Raw genomic sequence first — 26,067 nt, forward strand, 5'->3', positions numbered from 1 at the left:
CTATTTTTGTTTTCGTTTAAATAAATTAAAAATTTTTTTAAAAAGGGAAGCATCCTACAATTTACCTGACCAGTGCTTCTCAAAAATAAGAAAAGCCTAAAAAACTCCCACAGCCAAGATGAACCTAAAGATACATGAAAACTAAATGTAATGTAATATCCTGGATGGGGTTCTGGAAAGAAATAAGGACATTAGATAAAAACTAAGGTAGTCTAAATAAACTGTGGACTTTAGTTAATAACAACATATAACAAAAAAGAAAACCCTTGAATTTTTAAAAATCACATTACAAAATAAAATAAAATATATAGCAGAAAAAAGTCAAAAGAAACAGGTAAAATTAATTCTTAAAATATATTTTACTTAATCCAATATATTAAAATACTATCATTTCAATGTATAATCAGGACAAAAATTGTTAAGATATTTTACCTTTTTTCATACGAAGCCTTTGAAATCTGGTGTATATTTTACACTTACAGCATCCAGCCTGGACACGTTTCAAATGAGCAGTAGCCCCATGTGGCTAGTTGCTACCATATTGGTGATAGACAGTGGATTGTTCAGGGCAGCAATGGAGATGAGATTTGAGATTTTGTTTTATAGGTCATGTTGACAAGACTAGATGATGGTTTGGGTGAAGGCGTGATGGGAAAGAAGAGGAATCATGGAAAACGTTCAGATTTTTGGCCTGAGTGTACTAGTCTGCGTGTAGTCTTCGTGGTTGGGTCAGATTTACAGAGTGGCTATGCTGTGGATTCTCTAGACTTTTGCTTCACTGGTTCCTTCCCATTTCTTACGTTTCTCTTCAAATGTCATTTCTTTGGAAAGACCTTCCCTAACCACATGATCTAATCCCTACTTCTAGAACGCTGTGTTTACATTACCGTTTTACTTTTCTCTACACTCATCATCACTACCTGAAATTATCATTTTGATTATTTGCTTATTGTCTGTCTGCCCCACTAGAGCATAAGGTCTTGGTCTGTCTTGTGCCTTGTAATCCTCAGTACCTAGATCTGCGTCTAGTACAAACCAAATGCTTAATGCGTATCTCTTGAATGACTGAAAAGAATTTAGATAAAAAATTATAACTCTTACCAAAAACTTAAAAGATCAAATATCAAATATTTGAATATCAAACATTTCAAAAGTCAAAAGAGAATTAAGACACCTGTGTTAGAGAAAAAGCAAATTCTTAACACAACTCACAACATGCTATCTAGTTTCTAACATTAGCATTCAAGGAGTAATTCTAGACCACTGACTATGTGTAAGGCCCTATGCTAGGAATAAACGGTGATTTCCTCTTCATCAGATAAGATAGATGACCAGGCATAATTTTAAGACTAGGGTTTGCTTTGAAAAAGCAGAAGTGTAGGTACAGCATTATTTAGGATACATCTCCATGTATGGTCTATTCTCTAATCTCTTTCTCTTCTGGTTTATGTTTAGGTTGTAAGTTTTACAACTCTTACCATACTTCTGTGGTTAATCTAATGACTTTGAATGACAACATAATTTTCCAAAAATAACTTTTCCCATTTGAAGTAAGGGCAAGTGCTAGTTTCTTGCTGGGTTGACACTATTCTATCTTTTTACACAGTGGGAGAAAAGTCCCTTTTTCAGTTTGTGTAGTAGCGTGTACTGGAGATAGAATTTACTACTTACTTCTTGTGACCACTGGTGTAACCCTGAGCAGACTTCTGTCTTAACACCAATAGCACATCGTTGCACTGTCTCCACTACTAACTGAATATAGGAACAGTGTTTGGTTCATTTGGGTTTTAGCAGCACTCGGCACATTGCATAAAACATTGTGGGAACTCATAAAATGTTTGCAAATGAATGAACGATTGAATGGACTATAACTCTGCTTCTAAAAATCCTGTAACACAGAGAAGATGAAAACAAGGGAAAAGAATGGGGAGTTTCTCTACATCAAGGAGGAGGAGATACAGATATTTCTCTAAAACTGGCTTTATCCCCAGAAAAACTCCCAGCTCAAAAATAGTAGGTCTTCAATAGGCAAGGTAGGGGACAGCCTATGGGCTTGGACTTTAGAAGTGTCAGGAAGGATTTGGAAAATCAGATTTTCTATCAACTGACTGCTGCCTGAAATTTTACACCCAGGGTTTTAGTCCTTTGATGTGAAAGCCTTTTTTTTTCCCCCCAGTTAAAATATAAATGGGAGAAAGGCAGTTAAATTGTACTATATTTCTATAAACATTGTGGCATTCAGCTACGCTCACTTGGTGGGAAAAGAAAATAAGGAAAATAGAAGAAAAGAAGTTAAATGGCCCAAGTATGTGCCCAGAGTGAGCATGAGCAGGCCATGGGGATCCATCATATTTTGTGTCATACAGCAATTTTTTTTAATGCTAAAGTTAATCTCTTCACACCGTATACCATGACTAATAACAGCCTTCACAGTTACTAGATTCTTAAATTAGATTCAAATAATATCTTATTTTCAAGTGATTACAAGAATTTTCCAGACTTTGGAGCTGCATCCCTCATCTGTTTCCATCAATTTCTTCTGCTTCTCACACTATTACGTTCAGCAGTGGTTTGGGGCACACTGGGGAAGACAGAACAGTCACAGCGGAAGGCCCATCCAATCTCTCTTCTCAGCAGCCCGCCGGTTATTTTGTCAAGGAAAGTGATCCATCCTCCTTTTCAGGGTTATCTCCTCAAAACCCAGCTTCTCGCTTTTACAGAACAGTACATCCTCTTTTATTATTGTCCTAGTTAATGCTTCTCACACGGCTTCAGAAAATACGAGCGCTTAATGAGTAATTAACCACATTGAAATGGCTGCACGAGTTGAAAAAGAGAAATCTTGTTTCCTTATCGAAGTACCACCAGTGCAAATGGCACTGGTGGCAACATTGATTCACTTTACCACTGAATGAGAGAAGCTGAGGGACACATTTCAGGGATTCTTAGCCTTTTTATTTTCCTTGGCATGCCAGGTAGTTGAACAGAGGGAAACTAGTCCATAATGCAAGTTGCCTTGACTTCATTCTGTTGGGGATTGGTCTCTGGTATTTATTAGTTGTGTGTGTGTGTGTTTAATGAAGATTTTTGGCTATTTCCCATGCAAACTTTCCAACGAAAAGATGCTACAACATATGTAAATTATCTAAAAAATATTAATCTGTCGACATAATTAGGTTATATGAACAAGAGTGAGCTCCAAGAGTAAAATTGAATATGTCAGTTCTGCACTATATGCTGACAAAGTGAAGGGAGCTAAAATGCGCAGCTTATGGTGTTCTAAGGTTATGATTATGGTGCTCAAAAGAAAGCAATCCAAGTAAAATTATTGGGAAAGGAGACCAATCAATAGCATATGTTGCTGAGGTTTTTATACTGAAAACGCAAAGCTCCAGGGGCTCAATGCTGTCTGTTTTAGGGCTGTAGATTGTCTGAAGCCTGAGTTTTTCTATCTGGATCTGTGACTAATGGAGTGAGGGTAGGGCTGAGGCTCAGTAAGACGTTGAACCCTGGCTTGGTGAATTCCCTTTGTGTGGGTTTGGGCCTCTCTATAGGACTCCTGAAAGCCTGGCTCTCCAAAAGCAGAAATAAAGACTACTAAGTTATTCAGGTCACTAGCTATCCATCCAGATAACTATCCTCAACCTATTTTGTGTTTTGTTTATCTGGGTTTTGTTTTGTTTTGTTTTGTTTTGTTTTACCCTATGGGGTTCCAGAAAGGACTGAAGTACATTTTATAAATACATATAAGATAACCTTAAATAAAAATTAGCTATAATGATACATTTTCTAATTTTAAGAGTTAAACGAGATCTCCCCAAGAAACTTGAACATTATCTGTCCAAAAAGAGCATTTATAGAAACGATATTTCACGTCGAAGTACATGTTAAAGCCTTCACCATGGCATTCACACTCTGTCTTGCTTTCTGTGTATGTGTATGTGTGAGGGGAGGGTGTGCCCGAGCCCCGCCCAGGTCTCACCAATTAAGAATCTGGGGGGACACAGGGGTGGGCTTGTGTTTATTGAGAATGTGTATATTTAACAAAGTCTTCTAGATGACCCTGACATGTGTTGACTATCAATGTGACATATTAATTCTGTATTTTCTGAAGAAAGAATTCATACTTAAAGTGATGATCCTGAAAATTACTACTGAAGATATTGAATAACCAGATTACTTACCTCAAATCCAGAACCTAGTTTAAATTCCATTTTTCATGTGTCCCTCAAACTAGAATTAATCTCTTTCCATAGTCCCCAAATATTGCATACTTTTCATATATACTGCAGTTTCTCTTGTGTTATGTTTATTTTATCTCCTTCTGTCATATAAACTCATGGCTGTTTGGGAAGCAGGCGAGAAGGACGGAGAAGGTACATTTTTGCCCCATCTTTCTAATCCCTGTAGTGCTTTGGCTAATCAATAGTATGCAAAACATGTTGATTGAATTAAATTAAATATGAAACGGTATTAAAATTATCACGTTTCAAATTATTGAATTATTGTATTGTCCTCTCTATTAAAGGTGTTATTTCTACTTTTATAATACTTAAAATCAGTGGTGTTTTAAAACTGAGCAAAGCCAACTAAAATTGTAATAATATAATTGCTCAAAAAGCAGTAACATAGGCTTAAGGACCACAACTGATCACATCCTTTAGGTAATTATTTGTTAATTTTCAAGCCAAATCTTATATTAAAACACAAACTCTGAATTTGATAAAGTAAGGGAAAATACAGAAAAGCTCCTATCTGCTATCTCTCTGTGTGTAAATTCATTTATAAAATGAATCACATTAAGCTCTGTTTCAATAAAAAAATCACCAATTAGACAATTATAATTAGGTAAAAACAATTATTATTATTTTTTAAAGATTTATTTGTGTATTTGAGAGAGAGAGAGCATGTGCAAGAGACAGGGTGGTGGGGGGCAGAGGGCAGCAGGATGGGGAGAGAAGGAGACTCCCTGTTGAGCAGGGAGCCTGACATGGGGCTTGATCCCCCCACCCTGAGATCATGACCTGAGCTTAAATCAAGAGTTGGAAACTTAACCGACTGAGTCACCATGGTGCCCCAAAGCACAAACAATTATAAAACAAATCACAAAGGCAAATGAATTTTGAATGATATGAGCCATCAAGTTTTAAAAAAATTAGGATAATTTAAAAAAACTTAATCATTTGGTATCGTTTTGTCTGTGTCCCCTTAAAATTTCAGGAGCTTTTCATGTTGCTTAGAAGTCAAAGATGTCTGAATGACAAGATTGGACAAGCTGCCTAAAGATATATTATTATGTCTTTAATCCCTTTATGAAAAAGACCCTCTCTTTCCAGTCTAAGGTCTGGTGTGGACAGGATAGGAGAACTTGGAGATGGTGAGAGGCACAGGGCTTAGGGAAGAATAGTCCGATGACAGCAGACAGGGTAAAAAGTAATGAACACCGGCTTCCCCGCTGTGAGTTCACAGTGGGTGCCTTGGGTGGCCCTCCTCATGAATTACATGATCTGATCCTCTGTACAGAAGTTTCAGAGGCACAGTTCAGTGTGCTAAGATGGCAGTACTTTCTACTCAGATCATGATGCTTCCCTGTGCCCATTTATGCCCAACTATATTCCCAAATGTATTGGGGAAAAACAGAAAATAAGCTTCCTCGGTACTAGAGAAATATAGTAAAAATGCGACAACCATTTTATACTCATATGTAGGTTCCTCTGGGAGTGTTTGCACAAGTCAGGCTCCTGAGGACCTGTGTTTATATTTATTTGTTTATGTTCTCTTTGGTCATAGCTCACTGGCCCATCATGCCTACCTCATGGGCCAGCCAGGTTTGCTTCCTCCTGGGAATTTAGAATTGGAATCCAGAGGGCTGGGTACTTGAACTAGGAAGTGAACTAGGTTCTTGAACTAGGAAGCTACAATGGGGATGCCTTTTGGGGGGCTCTGTATACATATAAATCAGCAGAGAATGCTAATATACAGAGGAAAGCCAAAGAATGAAGCAGATTTATGTAGAGAGGTAGAGAAAAGGAGTAATGGCCCACTTTGTTCCAGAGGTGGTAGCTTAGTGCCTGAGGGTTTTCCACCTTACGAGGAGAGCCGATGGCATTTGCCACCACTGATGTGTCGCATGATTCTCCCACTTCAACCTTATACTAAATTTTTCTTTACTTTAAGCTAACACCAGTTGATTTCTATTACTTACAACCAGAATATTCCTGACAAAGACAAGGTTATTCCATTAGGATGTGTTCCTTTAAATCTCTGTTAGGTTTACATCGGAAATGAACAGCATCCTGCTGTCAGTCTGTCACATTAATTATATGTTATAGCCCAAGCATTGTTCAGAACCTAACTATGATTATGACAATGACTTTTGGAGTTGTTGCCAGATGGTTAGTTAGAGGGTCCTGCTATATTCCCTGGAGGACATAACGTGTCCTTTCTGTAATGATGGAAATATTGTCTCTCAGGTATGTTATTATTTGCATTAATAACAAAATGCAATACAGATGGTCTAGGCAATAGACCAGTCATGCATTGTGAGGCCTGGGATGAGCTTATCTCACAGACCCAGGCATATGGGCCTCCAAGGGCTTGAGTGTTTCCTGCAGTCATTCATGTAGAAGGAGGTGTTTCGCTTCAACTTACCATTTTTGTTGTTATGTAGGTAATGTTCTTGTCCTCTGGAGAAACTAAAAATTAATATGGAATTATCTAGTTCCTCTGGAAGACAGCACCTGGCTTCCCCAGAAAACTGTTGGATTTTCTCCTGTGAATACAGGGAATTCTTTACTGTCCTATCTGCCAGGAAGGGCATGCAGGCCTTCTGGATTGTAGCCTATATCACATTTGTAAATTTGCCATCAACTCTAAAATAGCTTCATATTTAAATTTTTAATCAATTTGGAAATGAAGTGCTTAGACCATACAATTCATCATCCAAGTTTGGCCACTTTTGAGAGTAAAATGGGATGCTATTGATAGTAAAGCTAAGTCACCGAGCATAAACTGGATTCGCCACAGGCAAACCGGATACTATTGTCACCCTCCTCTAGGCTTTATAGTCACGTCCTGAGTAACTTCTGTATTGTGAAGTCCAAAGTTTCTTGGCGTAATTTTTTTTTTAAATTTATGAAACATTTTAATTATGTGCTCATGCAAAACCAGACAAGAACATATACAGGTGAATAAATGGTGATCGTGTTCAGAGAAATCAATTCAGCAAGTGGAGAAGGTCATTGTTGTACAATGAGCACAAAGATCACATGTGTGTGGTATAAGATTGGCCACTTTAGTGGGCCATTAGATTCAATCCCCTAATTTTAACGCAGCCATGTTGGTACCAATGGTAATAATAATCTAGCTAACATTATGCTACACGGAGTGCTATTTGTTTTATTTATTCTATCTTCACAGTTGGCATGGTTTTTGGACAAATCAAAATTTTAGCTGCTGTTTTGGAGAATTGTTCATAGTCTCACCACTAGTCAGAGGTTGTATAAACTGGGACTTCTCTGGGGACATCAGTTTCCTCACCATTAAGATTAAGGGGGTTGTACTCCATAGACCCTAATGTTTCAGCTATTACCGGTCTATAATCAGTAACAGATCCTTCAAAGATCTTACTTTTTTTGGAGAAATTTTAATTATTTTGATTCTGGTCCTTAATACAAAATAGAGAATTGATGAAAAGACTATATTACAAATATGTTTTATACACAAATACTTAGTGTGAAAGCAATCTTAAGGATGTATTTATAAAGTCACACTGGCAGCGTGACGTAGTATCCAGCACCTGGACTAGAATTCAGCTACTTACTTTCTCTCTGAATTTGCAAACATTACCTAGTCATCCTAAGCCTGAATGCCTTCAACTGTAAAATGAAAATAAGAATAGGTATTTTTTACTGATAGTACAAGGATTAAGCGGTATATGGTATGTGAAGTATCCACATATACCAGATAAGTAGATGTGTGCAATCAAGAAATAGTCTTTTTTCCTATCATTCCAGAATGATAACATCATTGCTGAATATTTATATCATAAATGTATGCTACATCTTCTTATAATTAAACTAAATATTGCCAGTGGACTTCTCTCTTCCCAATATTGACATTTCCTGTTAGAGGCAGTAATTACACTACATAAAAGCATATCCCTGATAATATATGTTATCAGAGTCAAACATACCTGTGCCCAAATGCTTCTCTCACCTTCCCCAAATGACCTTGCGAAGGTTACTTAGTCTCTTTCCTCATTTGTAAACAATGAATGAGTAATGTATATAAATCACATGGCCGAAATCCTAGTTTGCGGTCAATAATATACATGATCATTACTATTATTATAGTTAAGTTTGGAGAATAGAAGTCAAGCTGTCCATTTAACGTGGGGAACAGAGAGAACTGTTTCCATAAGAAGAGCTTTCTATAGGACACGTAGGCTACAAAAGTGTCTGTAAGTGAAAAATGGCAGTTGAGAGAACAAACCCACGGCACTCCATTCGCACTGTGCTGTTCCCACTGAGCAGAATCTCGTCCATGGTCATTGTTGAACCATCTGCCGCGGACAGGCCATGATGCTGTGACTCCAAAGACTCCCAACAGCTGGAGATTTACAGCCGGGTTGCAGTTATATGTCCCCGACACCACGTCCCCAACAATGAAATCAAAGGCTTTGATCAATGAACTCTGTAAACAGTGCTGAGTTGCTCTTAATCATTTTATTGATGAAACAGAGCAGTTTGATTAATACTAAACCAATTCTGCCTGAGCCCTGCTTGCTTCTCTTCTAAATGTTCTTTTGGGGGAATTCACTTCTACAGTTTGTTAAGAAATCTGTGTGCAGTTTTGATGATCACATTTAGAGAATTAGAACTGGGTTGTTAATTAGGACAGGCCATGTGGATGATGATGATGATTCATTTAATGTACATAAGAAACAGAATTAGCAACCTGACTTTATCTGCACTGTCTCAGTTAATACCAGTATTAAAAGAAAACATGACTTAGGCAATGGTCAGATGTATTGTTGTTTAGTAAAGATTCTGAATTTTCTGGCCTTTTCCCCAGACCTTTTCAACTGAGTCTTAAGTTTACTGTCCAATTCTTTTTAAGGGGAAGGATCTAGGTTTAGTATATTTTTGGTTAGCTTCTAGTCCCTAATTCATGAATTCAGCTGTTCCTTTAGGTCCTTGGCTGAGGTGGAAACTATGGGAACAATATGGGTGCTAAAACCCCAACCTGCCTCCATTCCCCAGGACCTGAACTTGTATCAGGCTGCCTGGTGGACAGCCTAAGCCTCTATCCTACTTTCCACTCTAGGCTTGAATTTCTTCTCTGTTTCTGTATCCAATGATTTCCTCTTCTATCTTCCAATTTGGGCATTGATGTAATTATATTTGATGTATTTTATCCAACATATATATGTCTGGAATGGGACTGAGGGCCCATCAGTTCAGTCTTCAGATGTCAGCATAAGTGAGGATTGGACTTCTCCTGATCTTCAAATCTCCCAGAATGCTGTGTCTGATGTTCGCCATGAACAGAATTGGCATGAAGAAACCAGAGCCAATACCTAAAATCACAGAGTCCGTCACAATATGATAGGTCATTTGGGAAAACAAAAGAAAACAAAGCAATTTTCTTTCTACCCTGAAATATTTAATAACTGGAATAAAAGCCATAATCTTTAACCTTTGATGGCAGTGAGACTGCAAATTTTAAACTTTGGGATGTACCTGGGATGATTTGTTTAACTAAGGGTATGCGCAAAAGGTCAGGGAGTATTGTGGGATGTTCACTCTTGAGTAGGAGTGTGGTGGTCACCCCAGCAAGATATGCCAACATCAACACAACCCTCTTGGCACATGGAGTGTGGTTAGGGTAGGGATGTATGCTTACCTTTGTAGTATCAGGGTTCCTACCAGTATGTCACACTGTTCTCGGTTTCTCAAGTTCTAGTCTTTTTTTTTTTTTAAAGACTTATTTATTTGAGGGAGCGAGAGAAAGCGAGAGTGTGTGTGAGTTGGGGGGAGGGGCAGATGGAGAGAATCTTCAAGCAGACTCCCCACTGAGCACGGAGCCTGATGCGGGCTTGGTCTCAAGACCCATGAGAGCGTGACCTGATGGGAAACCAAGAGGCTGACACTTAACTGACTTAGCCACCCAGGCGCCCCTCAAGTTCCACAGTCTTTAAACATTTTTTATTTGGTACCCTTAATTATACTACTTAGTACCTTAACTGTCTTCTGACAAAACATGAATCTCTGTAGAAGCATCTTGTTTCCTTAAACACGAACATTCACATTCACACAGGGTTTTCCTGTTTCTGTTTTCCCTGCAGGTGGAGTTGGCTGGCTCTCCAGGGCTCGGTGACAGCACTGGGCAGTCTGAGTCAGGCTGAGCTCTGACAGGGACTGATGAGACCTGGAGCAGCAGGAATGTGCACAGACTCACAATATTCTTTTCTTTTTTCTTTTTTCCTTCCTGGTGTTTAAAAAGTGTCAGGTTACATTGTGAATAAATCCATATTGGAAGGTTATTAAAGTGAGTGAGCACCGCTCTGCCAACCGCATAAATTCACAGGGTCCCAGAGGAAAAGCTAGCTGAGGATTGTTTCAGGATGCTGGGACCAAGAGTCGGGCCTCCCTGTGTTCTGCCGCCTCTAACAGAATGAGAGAAGGGAGTAAGGTACTTACACCAAAGTGAGATTTTCACGTACTTCCACTGCCCCCTTTGCCTCCGCCCTTAGCACTCCCTTGTGAAAAAGGCAGGTGAGGAGACAACCCAGGTGTCCTTCAACAGATGACAGATGGGGTCTAGCTATACAATGGAATATTTTTCAGCCATGAAATGGAATGGAATTCTGACACATGCTACAATGTGGAGGAACCTTGAAAACACTGCTCAGTGAAATAAGCCAGGCACAAAAGGACGGAAATGTTGTCATTCTGCTTATATGAAATATTTAGAATTGGAAAATTCATAGACATAGAAAGTAGACCAGAGGTTACCAGGGGTGGTAGGAGGGGTTGGGGAATGATTGTTTAATAGGTACAGAGATTCTGTTTGGGGTATGAAAACATTTTGAAGATGGATATTGACAATGATTGTATGACATTGTGAGTATCATTAATGCCCCTGAATTGTCATGTAAAAGTGATTAACTTGACAAGTGTTAGGCTATATATATTTTAACACACACACACACACACACAGAGAGAGAGAGAGAGAGAGAGGCAAGTTAAGGGGACTATGAACTCTGGAAAGATGGAGTGAAATACTTTTTCTATTTCTCCCACCAAGTACAGCAAAAACTCTGCATATGACATATCAAACTTAAGAAGGCTCTGGAAGATGGAGAGAAGGCAAACCTTCCAGGGGCCTTGAGACCCAAGGAATGACCCAGCTGTGAGTTCCTTGGGTTTTCTTTCTGCCTCATGTGCCCCACACTGGCTTCTGGAGAAGTCAGCAGCCTGGAAACACCAACAGTCACAGACAAAAAAAATTTTTTAAAGCCTTAAGAAAAGTTGACTTGGCATTGATAGTGCTGGTGCCAAATCTGATGGAGGAGGGTCCAGGCTGGAGCTGACAACAGGGCTCCTCAGTCTCTAGGCCTTGAGAACAGCCCCTGGGTTTGGTGTGGCCACAGAACCTGCTGAAAGAGTCTCAGAGACATCCGCCGACTCCCCCAAGCCCCCTCTTACTCAGTGCAGAGCCTTTGCTTTCAGCTAAATTTTCACTCTTCTCCAATCTTTCCAGAAAATTTTTCAAAGACTGGTTTGATACCATATGCATTTGGGACTTCTTGGTTATTGTAGCTCAGTACAATGCCTGTAGAGACCTAGCGATCTCAGGTCACTATATCCAAAGTACATATGGTTACTGGGAAGAATTTATACCTAGAACCATCAATATTGTGGCATATTTAAACCAGAACCCAGGAATTCCAAAATTCAATCCATCATCTCTGGTAAAGATTAGTTAACTTTTAACCCTATGAGAAGAACAAAGTTTACAAAGTTTAGCAACTAAAAGGAAACTTTATGCTCTTCCATAAAGAAAAAGGATAGAGGGGGCGCCTGGGTGGCTCAGTTGATTAAGCATCTGCCTTTGCCTCAGGTCATGATCCCAGGGTCCTGAGATTGAGCCATGCATCCGGCTCCCTGCTCAGCAGGACGCCTGCTTCTCTCTCTCTCTCTCTCTCTCTCTCTCTCTCTCTCTCCCTGCCACTCTCCCTGCTTGTGTTCTCTCTCTGTCAAATAAATAAATAAAATCTTTGGGAAAAAAAAAAAGAAATAGGATAGAGAGTGGGATAAAGGCCGGAGGCTGAGTTTCATTGTCCCTCATATCTTTGCTGCATTGGACAAATCACTAAACTCTCTTCTCTGGGCTTTTTTCTAATCTGTAAAATGGGAATGATAATAATAAAGATTCTTCTAAAGATTTTTTTTTAAAAGTTAGGTTAGTTGCTTACAAGTCCATTACAAACAACTTTTGTAAACCCTTGGAAGGTAGAAACTTTCTTCATTTTTAGAATATTCCAGAAAACTTAGTCTCCTGCCTTGTAGACACTCAGAGAGGACTTCACCAACCACAAAAGAGTCCCACACTGAGCATTCAGCACTAGCACTTAAGCACTCTCTGAGCTGCTGTGGGTCTGGCAAAATTCATCTTTTCATCCCTGGGGCCCAGAGATCCACACTGCCGGGTCACAGAGCCTGTTCTTGATGGTTTAGTGGCCTAACCACTCTCTAATTCTGGGCTGGAATGTCCGTGTGGCAGGGCCAACGGGCACAGCTCTTCACCAGGGGCCCTAAGAAACAATCACATCATCCCTTATTTATATATATTCCTGGGGGGATCTCAGGATTATCCTGGTTTCCTCAAATCTAATTGAGCCATGAAACCACCCTATGGAGTGGACTTTTTATCCCTATCTTGCAAGTTATGAAAGCTGAAGGGTTAAGTGATTACACTTACTAATTTAAGCCTGGGAGGGTATAAGCAGAGTTCAACGCTTACTCCATATTTTATTCACTGGGTTCTGCTCTCTTGGTACCAAAGAAGAATTTACTGCTTATGTCCCTCGTGCTTGTTTTTTTATTCCCCCTTCTCTAGTTATCTGAGGTACTTTACTTTAATTCCTGAAATCACAAGGTAGTAGATAGACTTTGGTGTAAAAAAACTGTACTCACAGTGATTACTTTTTGAGGGATCTAGATATTAAGAAAACCTCTAGATAAGGACAGGTAACAGAATTTTCTTGGTCTATACTCCAATTTCAGTTAGGCAGTGGTTTGTTAAAATGTATTTATAGGACATCCTAAGTCAAGAGTTAATGAAATTTGTCATTTATTTCGTCTGCTTTAAAAGGATAACCGCACAACTTCATTCTTGGGTGTCTTCTCTTGGTTATTTGCATGAATTATTTATCTTACGTCTGGAAATTTAATACATGTCATAGAGCTGCAGATTACACAATCCATCTTACGTTTTGTAGTTTGTCGTCTAAATGGGTAATCAATCTCAGCTATTAGTTTTATTTATTAAACCTAGCTCAAGAAGGTGAGGTTTGACCCCATTTTACATTATGCTAAAAACATAGATATGGTTAGCCCAAGATGTTGGATGCAGTGAAGGTAGGAAGAAAACCAATTTAAGTGAAAGGTGAATTAACACGTGCTATGCCAATCCTGCATGTCAGGATCGTGGGGGGAGAGTAACGTGCCAGGGCAGAAATCCAGACATGCTGGCCAGCAGGTAAAAACATCGAATTAAATAATGGTTTCAAAAGTCATTCTGAATCAGCGAAACACACTGGAAGCTTTAAGAAATGGGCAAAACCCACTGGCTACCTGTTATCTGATATATATATATTTTTATAATGCTTTTTTCCATCACAGGATCCTCAAGCCAAATATATCAGAATGCCTCATTAGCTTAGTTAGTAAGTCCAGTGACAGACTGCCCAGAAAAACGAGTAATGAAATCCTTTCTGAGTTGGCTTTCTCATGGCTGCCTTTCATTCGAAGGGAAGAGCACAGAATAAAGGAAGGGAAGGTTTTGACCCTGTGACTGGGCATCTGAGTTCCGGGAGGGTGGTGGAAGGAGGAGGAGTTACAAAAATAGAAACCGAATTAAAAAATTTTGGGACACACTCATAGGTGTTCACATCTTTTTTTTTTTTTTCCTCTCTTCCTCATATCATGACCTACATTTATCACCCACCTTCTTCTTCTTTTTTTGTTTGTTTTACGGATTTTATTTATTTACTTGAGAGAGAGTGAGAAAGAGCACAGAGGGGGAGAGAGAAGCAGATTCCCCCACTGAGCAGAGAGCCCAAAGCAGGGCTCGATCCCAGGACCCTAGGATCATGACCTGAGCTGAAGGCAGGCACTTAACCAACTGAGTCACCCAGGTGCCCCTATCACCCCACTTCTTAAAACAGTCTGCAATTTAAAGGTTTCCAAACTGCTAAATAATTAACTTTTATTAAATAGAACAGTATGAAGAAGCCCAGGAACTTGGCCACCAAATGTCTTGCGGATAGAGAGAGGAGAGGGTGCCGTGTCATAAGGATTGGCTTTTAAAGCTGTTTTCTAAAAACAGCAGCAAAGCCTTTGTGTGCACTGCTTCCCTCCGTCTGGAACATTCCCTTTCCTCATCCTCCCTGCGGCCTGTCCCTTTAACTCCGACTCAACCTTCAAATGTCAGGGGGCATGTCTTTTCGGAGAAAGCTTTCTAGTTCTCCAGACTAACTCAAACCCCTTTGTCGTATAGAGTCTCATATACTTTCCACAAGACCTTCTTTCATTGCAGTCACATTTATGTTTATCCAGGAAATAATTTTTTTGGTATCTGTCTCTCCTAAGGGAAAGTCAACTCCAAGAGGTTAGGGGCCATGCTTGCTTTTTCTCATCATTTGCCTCTAGCTCTTAGCGCAGGGCTTGGAGCATAACAAGAACTCAACTAATATTTGTTAAATAAATGGCTAAAAAGCAGGAGCAATTTTGCTCTTGCATTTGGTGGAAGAGGAATGCAAAACACAACTTTTGTGCTTTTCCAGACCATGATGGAAGCAGTATTCTTGTGATCGATGCAAAGGGACGAGTTCTCTGTGGTATTTTAGCTCTGGGATGACCAGGTAAACAAACAGCAACTTCACAAGAAGAGTGTCTGGCTAGTTTGGAAGTGACCGTGAAAGGTGTTTTCATGGATGATTCGTTACTGTGCAACGAATACATAACTGACTTTAACATTGACAGCAATTTTCTATCATTTGGTTGACAGGAGAGAGGAGAGAATTGAGACGGACCCGTTGTGATTGAGCACCTTGGTTATTTATAACTGTATCATTCCTGCTCTTTCCACCATTGTCACATCTGCTGACCTTCCTGACATATTTCATTGCTCTCATGCAACAGGAGAGGTAAGCCACTGGACCATCTTGTGGAGATTAGGGTATGAGACTTCCTTTTGTTCCATGACCTCCCTTCCCTATCCCCATTGTGGCCTTTAGTTCCTTTTTCCTTTGTCAGGGAAGGTGTCACCTATGGGTTTCCTCTTCAAAACTCAAAGGAAATTCATAATTTAGTTCCTTTTCAGCTTGCCACTTGGCTTAGTGACAAAACCCAGCTATTGTTTTCAAGATAAATATAAAATCGAGTGGCAAAAATTGAGATGAGTAAGAAGCTCCTTTGGTTCTTGTGGTTCCTTTTCATCTCATCTTCAATTAATTCAACACATGCTTGTTGCATGTCTTTGATACAGAAGGCACCGTGTATGTGTTGGCTAATAAAAAAAAAGACTCACAGTCTAATGGAGAAGCAAAGATATAGTTAGCATTATAAAGCAGATGGTGATAAGTATTAAGATAGACAAAGAATGTGTTATAGGAACACAGGGGAAGGGAAGATTAATTCCAATTTAAGGATTTTGTAAGACTGTGTGAAGGATTTGGACCTTGAAGATGGGTTTTTAATAATGGGGAATATTTCAGTGGGCTTAAAAAGGAAGAGGGTTGGGGCACCTGGTGGTTCAGTCGGTTGAGCAGCTGGCTCTTGACTTCGGCTTAGGTCATGAACTCAGGGTCCTAGGACTGAGCCTTTTGTGGAGTCGGGCTCCGCGCTTAGTGGGGAGTCTGCTTGAAGATTCTTTCTCTCTCTTCCTCTGCCCCCTTCCCTTGCTCTCTATCTCAAAAAAAAAAAAAAAAAAAACCCAAATAAATAAATAAATCTTAAAGAAAAATGAAGAGGGTCTTCTAGGCAGAAGGAATAAGGGAAACCTAGACAAGAAGACAGGAAAACACAGAAAATGCTTTAGAAATATATAATAATACTGTGTAGCTGGAGTTCCCAATGTTTGGGGATAAAACAAGAGATAAGGTTATAAATGTACATTGAATCTATAGAATAGACCTTGAATGTTTTGCAAGACAGTTGAGACTTGATTCTATAGATAGTATCTGTTCAGGAAATGTTACCATTATCAGAATCTTAGTAAATTCGAGTATGTAAAAAGTAATACGGCTTTAGTAAGCTAGGTGAAATTCTATTCCGATGAGAGATTAGCAGGGAGGTGGCCCAATTTTTAGGGGCCATCTTATGTCTGTACAGTTACTCTCTAGGGTTTTTGGCATTACTCTACTTGGGGCAGGTACCTAGGCTCTGTTGGGAAGGAGGTAAATGATACTCAGGTCGCATAAACATGTGTTATCTGCAGAAGCGGCTGGCTGCCCAGTGTCGTGGTTGGTAAGGGCTGGATCCTTGAGCCCCAAGGAAGGCAACAAAGAGGAACAATGCCTGTCTCTGTTTCCTTGAAGGTCTGCCCGTGCTTTTTCAAGACTCATAACATGACTCAGCATTGTTCATGGAGTTTGATATTCATTTTGGCTTTGTAGAATTTGTTAGTGGAATTTCCTCCCATGGTCTGGCAATAGGATGCCTGACAGTCTTTGTTTTCATTCTTTGTTTCTTTCTGAGTGTCATTTATATTTTAGTGTAAAGTTGAGGAAGGCTGAATCTTGGGCTGCTATCCAGAAGTCATATTAGACCAGAAATGAGCACATTATTTTCAAGTTCCTTTTGGTGATTTCATTGTTCCACAATAATAGAAATAATAAGAAAATAACATGATATATTTTTGTCTGTAATTATTTACAAATATCAGAGAAGACAAAGGGGGGTGGAAGATTATCTGGGCCACTGTTATAGCAGTCCAGAGGGGAGAGACTCAGGACCAGAACTCAGGCCACCGTGGTGGGGCAGAGAGGACGGACAGGAGAGTTGCCAGATGGGTGGAATATGTAGAGGTTTATTGTTGATTGGATGTGGCTGCTGAGAGAAAGGGCAAATTTACAGTATTACCCAGTTTTCAGTATTACCCAGTTTATGGTATTACCCAGGTGTCTGCCTGAGACAGATGAATGTGCCACATCAAGAGGATGAGAAGTGTGAGAGTAAATAAAGCTTTTCATGAGACCAACCATGAGTTTATTGTGGTTGTGCTGGGATTGAAGGGCTTGTGAAGCTTTCAGGTGGGTATACAGGCAGTGGGTGGAAAATGTATGCAGTAGGTCTCGGGAGACACATCTGGTTCAGATTTGCTGGTCATTATTATGCTACTCTTTTTTGTTTGTTTGAAGATTTATTCACTTATTTTAGAGTGGGGGGAGGGGCAGAGGGAGAGGAAGAGAGAATCTTAAGCAGACTCCATCAGGCTGAGCATGCAGCCTGATGCAGGGCTCTATCTCACGACTCCAAGATCACCACCTGAGCCAAAACCAAGAGTCAGACGCTTAACTGACTGCACCACCCAGGCGCCCCTAGAATGCTACTCTTTATGCCAAGGAATTGAATGTATTTCCCAAGGGTGAGCGTGTAGATTATTCAGATAAGAGGGCCGGGGTCAAAAGCTTTAAGACCATGATGCGCAGTATGAACAGAAAAAGAGGAGAACACCAGGATTATGAGAAGGAAAGCCCATGAGCATGAGACAGAAGGACAACCTGGAGACTGGGAGAGCTGAGGAAGGAAGGAAGGAAGGAAGGAAGGAAGGAAGGAAGGAAGGAAGGAAGGAAGGAAGGAAGGAGAGTTCCCATTCAGAAATGGTTAAATGAGCTAGATTGAGAAATACCTACCCTCCATTTACACCCATGGAAATGGTGGCTAAAATACACATTTTGCCAAATACTTGGCAGAACCCTAAGGAATATTTTCTGCTTACTGGGAGGGAAGTCAGCTAAAGTAGTGAACAGAAGTCGACGCATTAGGATTGCTGTTTCTCCCAAGGAAGTGAGTGAATTTCCCAAGGGTGAGCATGCAGACTATGAATATATGAGGTCAGGGATGCTGCAAACAATCCATTCGGCTCCCAGGGCAGGAAGCATACCTTAGCTAGTGGGTTTATAAGGCCCCCGAGGGTGGGAGTCATGTCTGTAAACTCCCTGTCTAGTGGGGAGCCAGGACCCAGAGAAGGAACTGTCCTGCGTGGTCCTGAATGACTCGGCCCACTGGCCTCATAAGGAAGCTGGAATTACTCCATTGGCCATGGACACTGGGTGGGAAAAGAAGCTCCTGAGCGCGGAACAGCACGGAAGACAGTGGTCCTGAGGGCCGGCTCAGGAGAAAAGGTTCGTAGCGCTGAAGAGACGCACCGACACGGGAACACCGCTTTAACACCACATGATGCAGTCTCTCGGGCTTCGAAAGAAATGTTCAGAATGTTCGAAGGGATAAAAGAAAGAACAGGGTCCCTACTTCGGGAACTGGACATTTTTGGGAAAAAGAGCATGGACATTTGAAAAAAGAAGCATGCAGACATTTTATTTTATTTTTTAAAAATGTATTTATTTATTTTAGGGGGGAGGGGCAAAGGGAGACAGAAAGAGTCTCAAGCAGATTCCGCGCTGAGCTCGGAGCCGGACAGGTGGATCGATTTCATGACCCGAGATCATGACCTGAGCAGAAACCGAGAGTCGGGTGCTTAACCGACCGTGCCACCCAGGCGCCCCAGCATGCAAACATTTTAAGCAACGAAAGATGTTGTCATTAAAATAAAGATTGATAGATAGATTAAACAGGAGAGCAGATGCAGATGAAGAGAAAATTAGTGAATTGTAAAATATACCTGATGAAACCACACAGAATGTAGACCAGAGAAATAAAAGAGCTGGAAAATATGAAGAAAGAAATGAAGAAAGACGGAGGATAAGATGAGAAGCTTCAATACACAGCTAATAGAAGTTCCAGAAACAGGAAGTAAAAAGTATGGTGGAGAAACAATAATAAAAGAATTATCAGGAGTATTTTAGAGCTAGGTTTGAAAAGGCACATAGAACCCCAAACAAGATAATACAACATCTCGAAACATTATATCAAAATTACAAAACTTCAAAGATAAAGTGGAAACAATATAAAGCTACAAGAGGTAGGACGGGTTATAAATAAAGGAACAAATCGAATGGGCAGTTGACTTGTCACTTGTGATCTCTCAGTTCATAGAGACAGAAGACAAATGAAATATTTTCAAAATGCTGGGGGACAGTTAACCTGTGTATCCACCTATAGGTCATGCAAGAAAAAGCAAATAGTTTGATACATTTCTAAGGAAGATTATTCCTCATTGATTCTTCTAGAGGGAACTGCTAAGGGATTCACATCACCTAAAAAGAAACTGAATCCAGAAGGAAGGATTAGGAAACCAATACATATAGAAAATCAATGTCTGAGCAGGCACTGCAGACCAGTGGGGAAAAGATACATGAGTCAGTAAATGGTGTGTAGCATTCCATTATTCTCAAGGGAAAAACAAAATGAAATTGGATCCCTGCTTCTCTCTATATACAAAAATCAATGCTCAGTGGAATAATTTGCAAGGCAAAATTATTACAGATGAAAATTTAGGAAGATATCTTTATGACCTCAAAGGAAGAATTTATTATACTGCAAAGAAAAAGCTTGATAAATTTGACTGTGTTCAAAATGAAAAAAAACCTCTCCCCCTTCAAAAAAAATTGGTATGCAGAATAATTTTCAGAAAACTCAAATAGCCAGGAACTTAGAAGAAAGAAGCTTAATGGTACTAGTAATTGGAGAAATGCAAATTAAGTTACAATGGGATAGCAGACTAGCAAAACATGGAAATGGACAATATCAAAGGTTGGACAGGATTTGGCATAAAAAACTGGAAATAACTAATGTCCACTCATCATAGTAGATGGAATTTACAGTATTTACTAATCAGGACATAAGTTATAGTATATTCACACTGTGGAATGGTACAGAGCAGTGAAAAAGAATGACCATAAACTATGTACGTGTGCGTGGATAACTCTCACACGTAATGCCGAGTGAGTAAACCAAGTTGCAGGAGAGTACATATCATATGACATCATTTATATAAAGTTAAAATTCAAAGCAGTATTACATGTGGTCTGAGGATACAGACACGTTAAAATTATGAAGAGAGGCATGGGAATGGTGTAGTTCAAATTCAGGAGGGAGAGTTACGTGATCTAGAAGCGTTCAAAGGGGTCTCCCCTGCATTGGACGTGTTACTTATTAGGCTAGGAGGCAAGTACATGGCCATTTGTTGTTTTATTCTGTATACCTTCTTAAGTCTCAACTAATGCATACTGCTTTTCTAAAATGAAAAGAGTAAATCAGAGATGAGGGAATGGAGATGGCAAGTGAGGACTATTCTTTCCACCTTTTTTTTTTTTTTAACCGGGAAGGGAAGAAAAGAGAATGTGTTCTGTTTCTTGACACGAAATAATCTGGAGGAAATTGCAAGTCTGTGCAGTTGTGTAGACAAATTGACATGGGAAACTGCAAAATGATGAGCTCAAAGCCAACCTATTCAACTTTGTGAAGTACTTTTAATTATTTGGATGGTGCCAGGTACAAGGTCTAAGTCATGATATACACAACTTGGAATGATATTGAATTATTAGGAAACATAAAGCTCTACATTATTTTTTTCCTTTATATTCTTTCTTCTTCTCTAACTAACCTAGCCTTTTGAGAAGAACCAAAAGGATACATATAGAAAGAAGATCAAAATTAAACATACTGGAAAAAATTAAACATATGGAATCATTGAAGATATTTATAAAGTCTATTCTTCCAAAGAAGCTGAAATTTGATGATATGAAGGTCTGAAAACCTGCCATCCAAAGGTAGATTGTTTGAGGTTGAATTTTTTTGTTTATTGTTTTCAATTCCAGGCACTAAACTGGGTATCTTTACGTATCTTATTTCATGTATTCACCATAAAACTTGCAAAAATGAAGGAACTCACCAACAGCATGCATATCTCTTTAGTAGATATGGGTAGATATTTATAAATGTGTGTTAAAAATTATATGCTTTAATTGTCTCCTCTTTAAAACTAAATCAGTCCTCCTCTGAGTAGGGTACAGTGTGTTCTGTACCAAACGAGAACCCCTGCTTGGAACAAAGGTGTTGCTGAATAGCTCTGCCAGAGACCTTTATTTCAAAGGCAGAATTTGATTTCACAGGAAATGTGAATCTGAAAGTATTTTACTAGTAATTAGCTTTTAAAATAGAAGAGGCTTCATATTCTTCACTTACGCTTGGAAGCTGCACAGAGAATCTGTGGGGGTTTTTTCTGACTTGCATTAAAGTGTTAGGAACAAGCTATAGACTGGCTGCGGAACTGAGATATACCAAACTTGGCCTTCACTTGAGACAGCAACTTCAGCGTAGTCTTGGGGAGGCAGTGAACCCAGAAGATAAGTAAACTCTAAACGTTCTCAGCAGGTGTTGTCCCAGTCTAGGCCACCCCAATCCCCTGATATTTTTATCCCCACTTTCAGTGAAATTTTAGAAGAATTAGTGATCATAATAGCATTTACTAAATGTTCGATCTCACTGTCCCCATTTAGAGATGGTAAAACAGGGACAGAGAGGCTAAGAGTCTTACAGAGGCTGACAGCTAGTAAGTGTCCAGAGTCAAGTTTAAACCCAGGCAAGATGATTTCCAAGCCACTCGCTTAACCGCCATGCAACACCTCTTGCCATATTTGAAGACATCAAACCAAGGCACTGGTGTGAGTTACTGATATAAATAGATTCTATCACCGTTTCTGTTATCACTCTGGCTGCCGTTATCGCAGGTGAGTTGGGGCTTAGATCTTTACCCCTCTTTACCTATGCAATACGCTACTAGGTAATAATGCTAAATAGTTCCCTAAAATGATGATACCAGTTTAAACTCCCAACAACCCTGTAACTCTTGTTCCATATTTAAAGTGTTTGCTGCTCTGAAAGATGTGAAATTATATCTCATGTGGTTTTAAGTTGCATTTCCTTGATTATTGAAGCAGTGGAACATTTCTCACATGTTTTTGGGCCATGTATACTCCCTCTTCTGTGAAATGTCTGATCATGCCTTTTGCCCATTTTTATATTGGGTTGTTTTGCCTTTTTTTCTTATTGATTTGTAAGAGCCTTTTACATACGCCAGATACTAATCTTTTATCTCTTATATATGTATCTAATACCTTCTCATAGTTTGGGTCTTCTTGTCTTCCTTTAGATCCTCTTAATAAATAGAAGTTCCTAATCTTAGAGGAGTTAAATTTATCAATCTTTTTCCTTTATGATTTTGAGCCTTTAAAGAAAAACTTTAATGTATCTTACCCTACTCCCAAGATGGTAAAGATATTCTTATGTATTATCATTTCAAAAATTTATGGTTTTGCCCTTCACATTTAAGCCTTTCATCTCATCAGCACTGATGAATTTCATGTATGGTGCGGGGTAGGGATCCGATTAAAAAACTTTTTTTATCCATCAGGTAACCGAATGTCCAAGTACCATTTATTATGTAGTTACCCTGCTCCTACTGATCTTCCTTGTCCCTCTGTCACTCTGTCATGAGTGAGTCCTTCTGATAAGGGAAGACTGTTTTTGGCCTATTTTGTTCCATTGGTCTGCCTAACACTATATCGGTTCCACATTTTCTTAGTTACTATAGTTTTATAATTAGTTCTGATGTGGGCCGGGGAAGTCCGTCACCATATTCTCCTGTGAGGGTGTTTTGGCATTCTTAGTTTTGTTTTGTTTTTTTTTTTTCTTTTTTTGCTTTTCCATATCCATTTTAGAATTAGTTTGTAAGATACCATAAACAACTTTGTTAGTATTTCAGTTTGGTAGCCCTCTGTTTATTAAGGTTTTTCAAAAAAGTTGAAAACCTTTCTCAAAGAGGTTTTGTACACCTTCGATTAGATTAATTCGTAGGTACTTTATACTTTTGTTGCTGTTATCCCTGATATCTTATTTAAAAGCTAATTTTTAAACTGCTGCTGGGTACAGTTATACAATTTTTATTTATTATGTGGCAAGACCTTGCTTTTCATCTGAAGTGTTTCCCTTTCTCCCCAGACACACATTTTTCCTCCTGGCCGTCCTTCCAATTAGGTGTGGCCGTATGACTGTTCCTGACAAATGGGACGTGGGCAATTGTGATGTCCACCCAGTTGAGGTCTGACCCATAAAAACCTCCCCTGCAGCCCCCACCCCTTCTTGTATGTCGTTGGACATTGATTCCAACAAGGCTTGGGAGGCCATATATGGATTAGGGTGGCATCTCTAGCACCCGGGTCCACAAGTGACAGGGCAGAGTGGAACACTATTTCTCATCTGCTCCCATTGAATTAGCTTTACATGATGAGAAATGCATTTTTTATTTTGTTAAGCTGCTAAGATATATCTATTACAACAAATAAGATGATCCTAATTAATGCATATTAATTTTAATCCCAGCAATTCTATAAGCACATTTATTAATCTAAATATCTGTTGATTCTTTGGTGTTTTCCACATAAAAAAATATACCATCTATAAATAATGAGCTTTGTTTGTTTTCTTCCCTAGTTTTTACAGGCTTTATTTTTTCTTGTGCTGCAATACTAGCTAAGACCTCCTATAGAATGTTGAATAAAAACAACAATGGTTTGCCAGTTACCTTGCTCCTGATATAAAGGGCATCTTTGAACATTTTACCATTAACTCTTATTCCCCGTGTAATTTTGTGTATGTTCGTTATCGGGATATTGAAATTCCCTTTTTATTACTAATTTGTCAAGTGGTTTTTCATTACAAATGGAGATTATCTTATTAAATGATATATTTCCATCTTTGCAACTTCCAACTTTGTGTGTTTATGTTTTTGATGTGCTTATTGTAAACATCACATGCCTAGATTTAAAAATAATCCAGTCTGGCAATAATCTATTGAGAGTTCAGTCTACTTATATTTACTGCCATTAATGATGTTTATAATTATTCCTACTGTCTTACTTTGTGATTTCTATGTATTTCCTTTTTTCAGTTTCTCTCTTTCTTTTTATTTCTCCTTTCTCACCTTCTTTTGGATTGGTTGATTTTATTTTTCTGAACTTTTTTTCCATTTGGAAGTTATGCTTTCCATGGTTACTCTTAGTAGTTACTCTAGAGCTGTGTCTTTCAGACTGTGGGTGGTGAAATCAATTCCCACGGGGGATTGATCGGGACTTAAAAAAATTCTATAGAAGAGAATAGTAAATAGAACAGTAAATGTCTACCTATGGAGAATCTTGTTTTCATGACAGTGTTGTTCTCTGTTTTAGAACAGGGCTTATTATTACTGTCTCCTAATTCTATGGGTTTTCTTTTCCATCATTCAAACCTAGCCAGATTGCAGGGCCCTATAGAGCCATATTCGAGCCTAAAGCAAAAGGAAAAATGTGTGTACGTCTCAAGATATTCTCTCCTATGCAAAATATATACACTTTTCAGAATATCCTCTCATAGTGTGGACCAAGGGCGAAAAGCGAATGGAACTTCAACAATTAAAAAACATGACTATGATAGAGCCTCATGTGGCCCTATCTGACGTCAGGCCAGCACCTACCCCACAAGCCCACTTCAGGGTGGAGGGGGGTGCGCCAGGATTAGAAGGGACGGTTTCCGCTGCACAGTAACACGGGGTGGTGAGTCAAACAAACAGGAACAGCCAGGCTTTGTTCACAAGTTTGGTATTTTGTTCATCGTGGACTTTTCTGGTTGTTTGGATTTTTAAAGATATTACATTAACAATATCCTTTATCTTGGTTACTGGGTTTTCTGGTGCCTGAGCCGGGGAGTGAACACTCCCCCAGCCCTGCTGACAGTAGGCCCACCCTCTGCCGGGCCAGGTCCAGCCTTGCTTTTGGGCTCCTGGGCCATGGGGAGACCCCAGTTTACTGCAGGCGGGCACGTGCCTCAGGGCAAAAGGTAGATCTGGTGCTAGCTCCCGTGAACGTAGTCCCATTTTTTTTGTTTTATTGGCCTTTAAGGATTTCTTACTTTTTTTGATAGCTCCTTCGCGCCTTCAAAGAGATGTTTTTAGTACTCGATTCAGCTGTCTTCATTGTTTTCTACCAGACACTCATTGCTCGCATTTACTCTGTTGCGCCTGCAGAAATGGAAGTCTGGAAGGTTCCTTACTGTAAGATATAAAAAGATGAGCTCAGCCAGTGTCCGACGACTGGCCACACTGGTTTACCTAATTCCACGGTGAGGCCACCAGGCTGTCCCAGGTCACTTTGCCTCCTAGGAGCAGGGCAGAGGTTGTCCTGGCATGGAAATGATGCACAGAGAGAGAAACTCCTTTCAGATGACTAACTTTTTAAAGTTCGATTTGTTTTTCAAAGACAACTAATGCTTTCACGTTCCAGGCACAGTTCTAAGGGTTTTGTGTCTGTTAACTCACTTAACTCTCGAGGTCTCCTTCTGTGGCAGGTACTCTTATCATCCTCTCCTTTTCACAGAGAAGGAAAACAGGCTGAGCAGTTGACGCTCTTGCCCCGGTCACACAGACAGAAAGTGGGGAGTCAGGATTCGAACACAGCGAGCTTGGCCACCGATGCCATGCTCCCAATCACAAGGCTGCACTGCCTTTTAACGTCACAGAGTGAAGTGTGGTTAGCGTCAGCCCAGAGCAATGCTCAGCAGAGGGCTTCCAGATTGACCCAGTTTCCTGTCTACGCCAGTGGCTCCTGTGGGTAGAATATAT

The 26,067-nt window shown here is 39.6% G+C and overlaps 1 long non-coding RNA gene across 1 annotated transcript in view; it reads left to right on the plus strand.

The window, feature by feature from the left end:
* LOC113251481 (uncharacterized) overlaps positions 1-22,486 on the plus strand; it is a 31,868-nt gene extending 9,382 nt beyond the window's left edge. Inside the window, exons 3-4 of the long non-coding RNA XR_003314494.3 lie at positions 15,298-15,436; positions 21,023-22,486. This is a non-coding gene — a long non-coding RNA (uncharacterized LOC113251481). The remainder of the gene's footprint in view (positions 1-15,297; positions 15,437-21,022) is intronic.
* Positions 22,487-26,067: the final 3,581 nt, after the last annotated feature.

This window comes from Ursus arctos, unplaced genomic scaffold, assembly GCF_023065955.2.
Source record: "Ursus arctos isolate Adak ecotype North America unplaced genomic scaffold, UrsArc2.0 scaffold_10, whole genome shotgun sequence".
Classification (NCBI taxonomy): Eukaryota; Metazoa; Chordata; class Mammalia; order Carnivora; family Ursidae; genus Ursus; species Ursus arctos.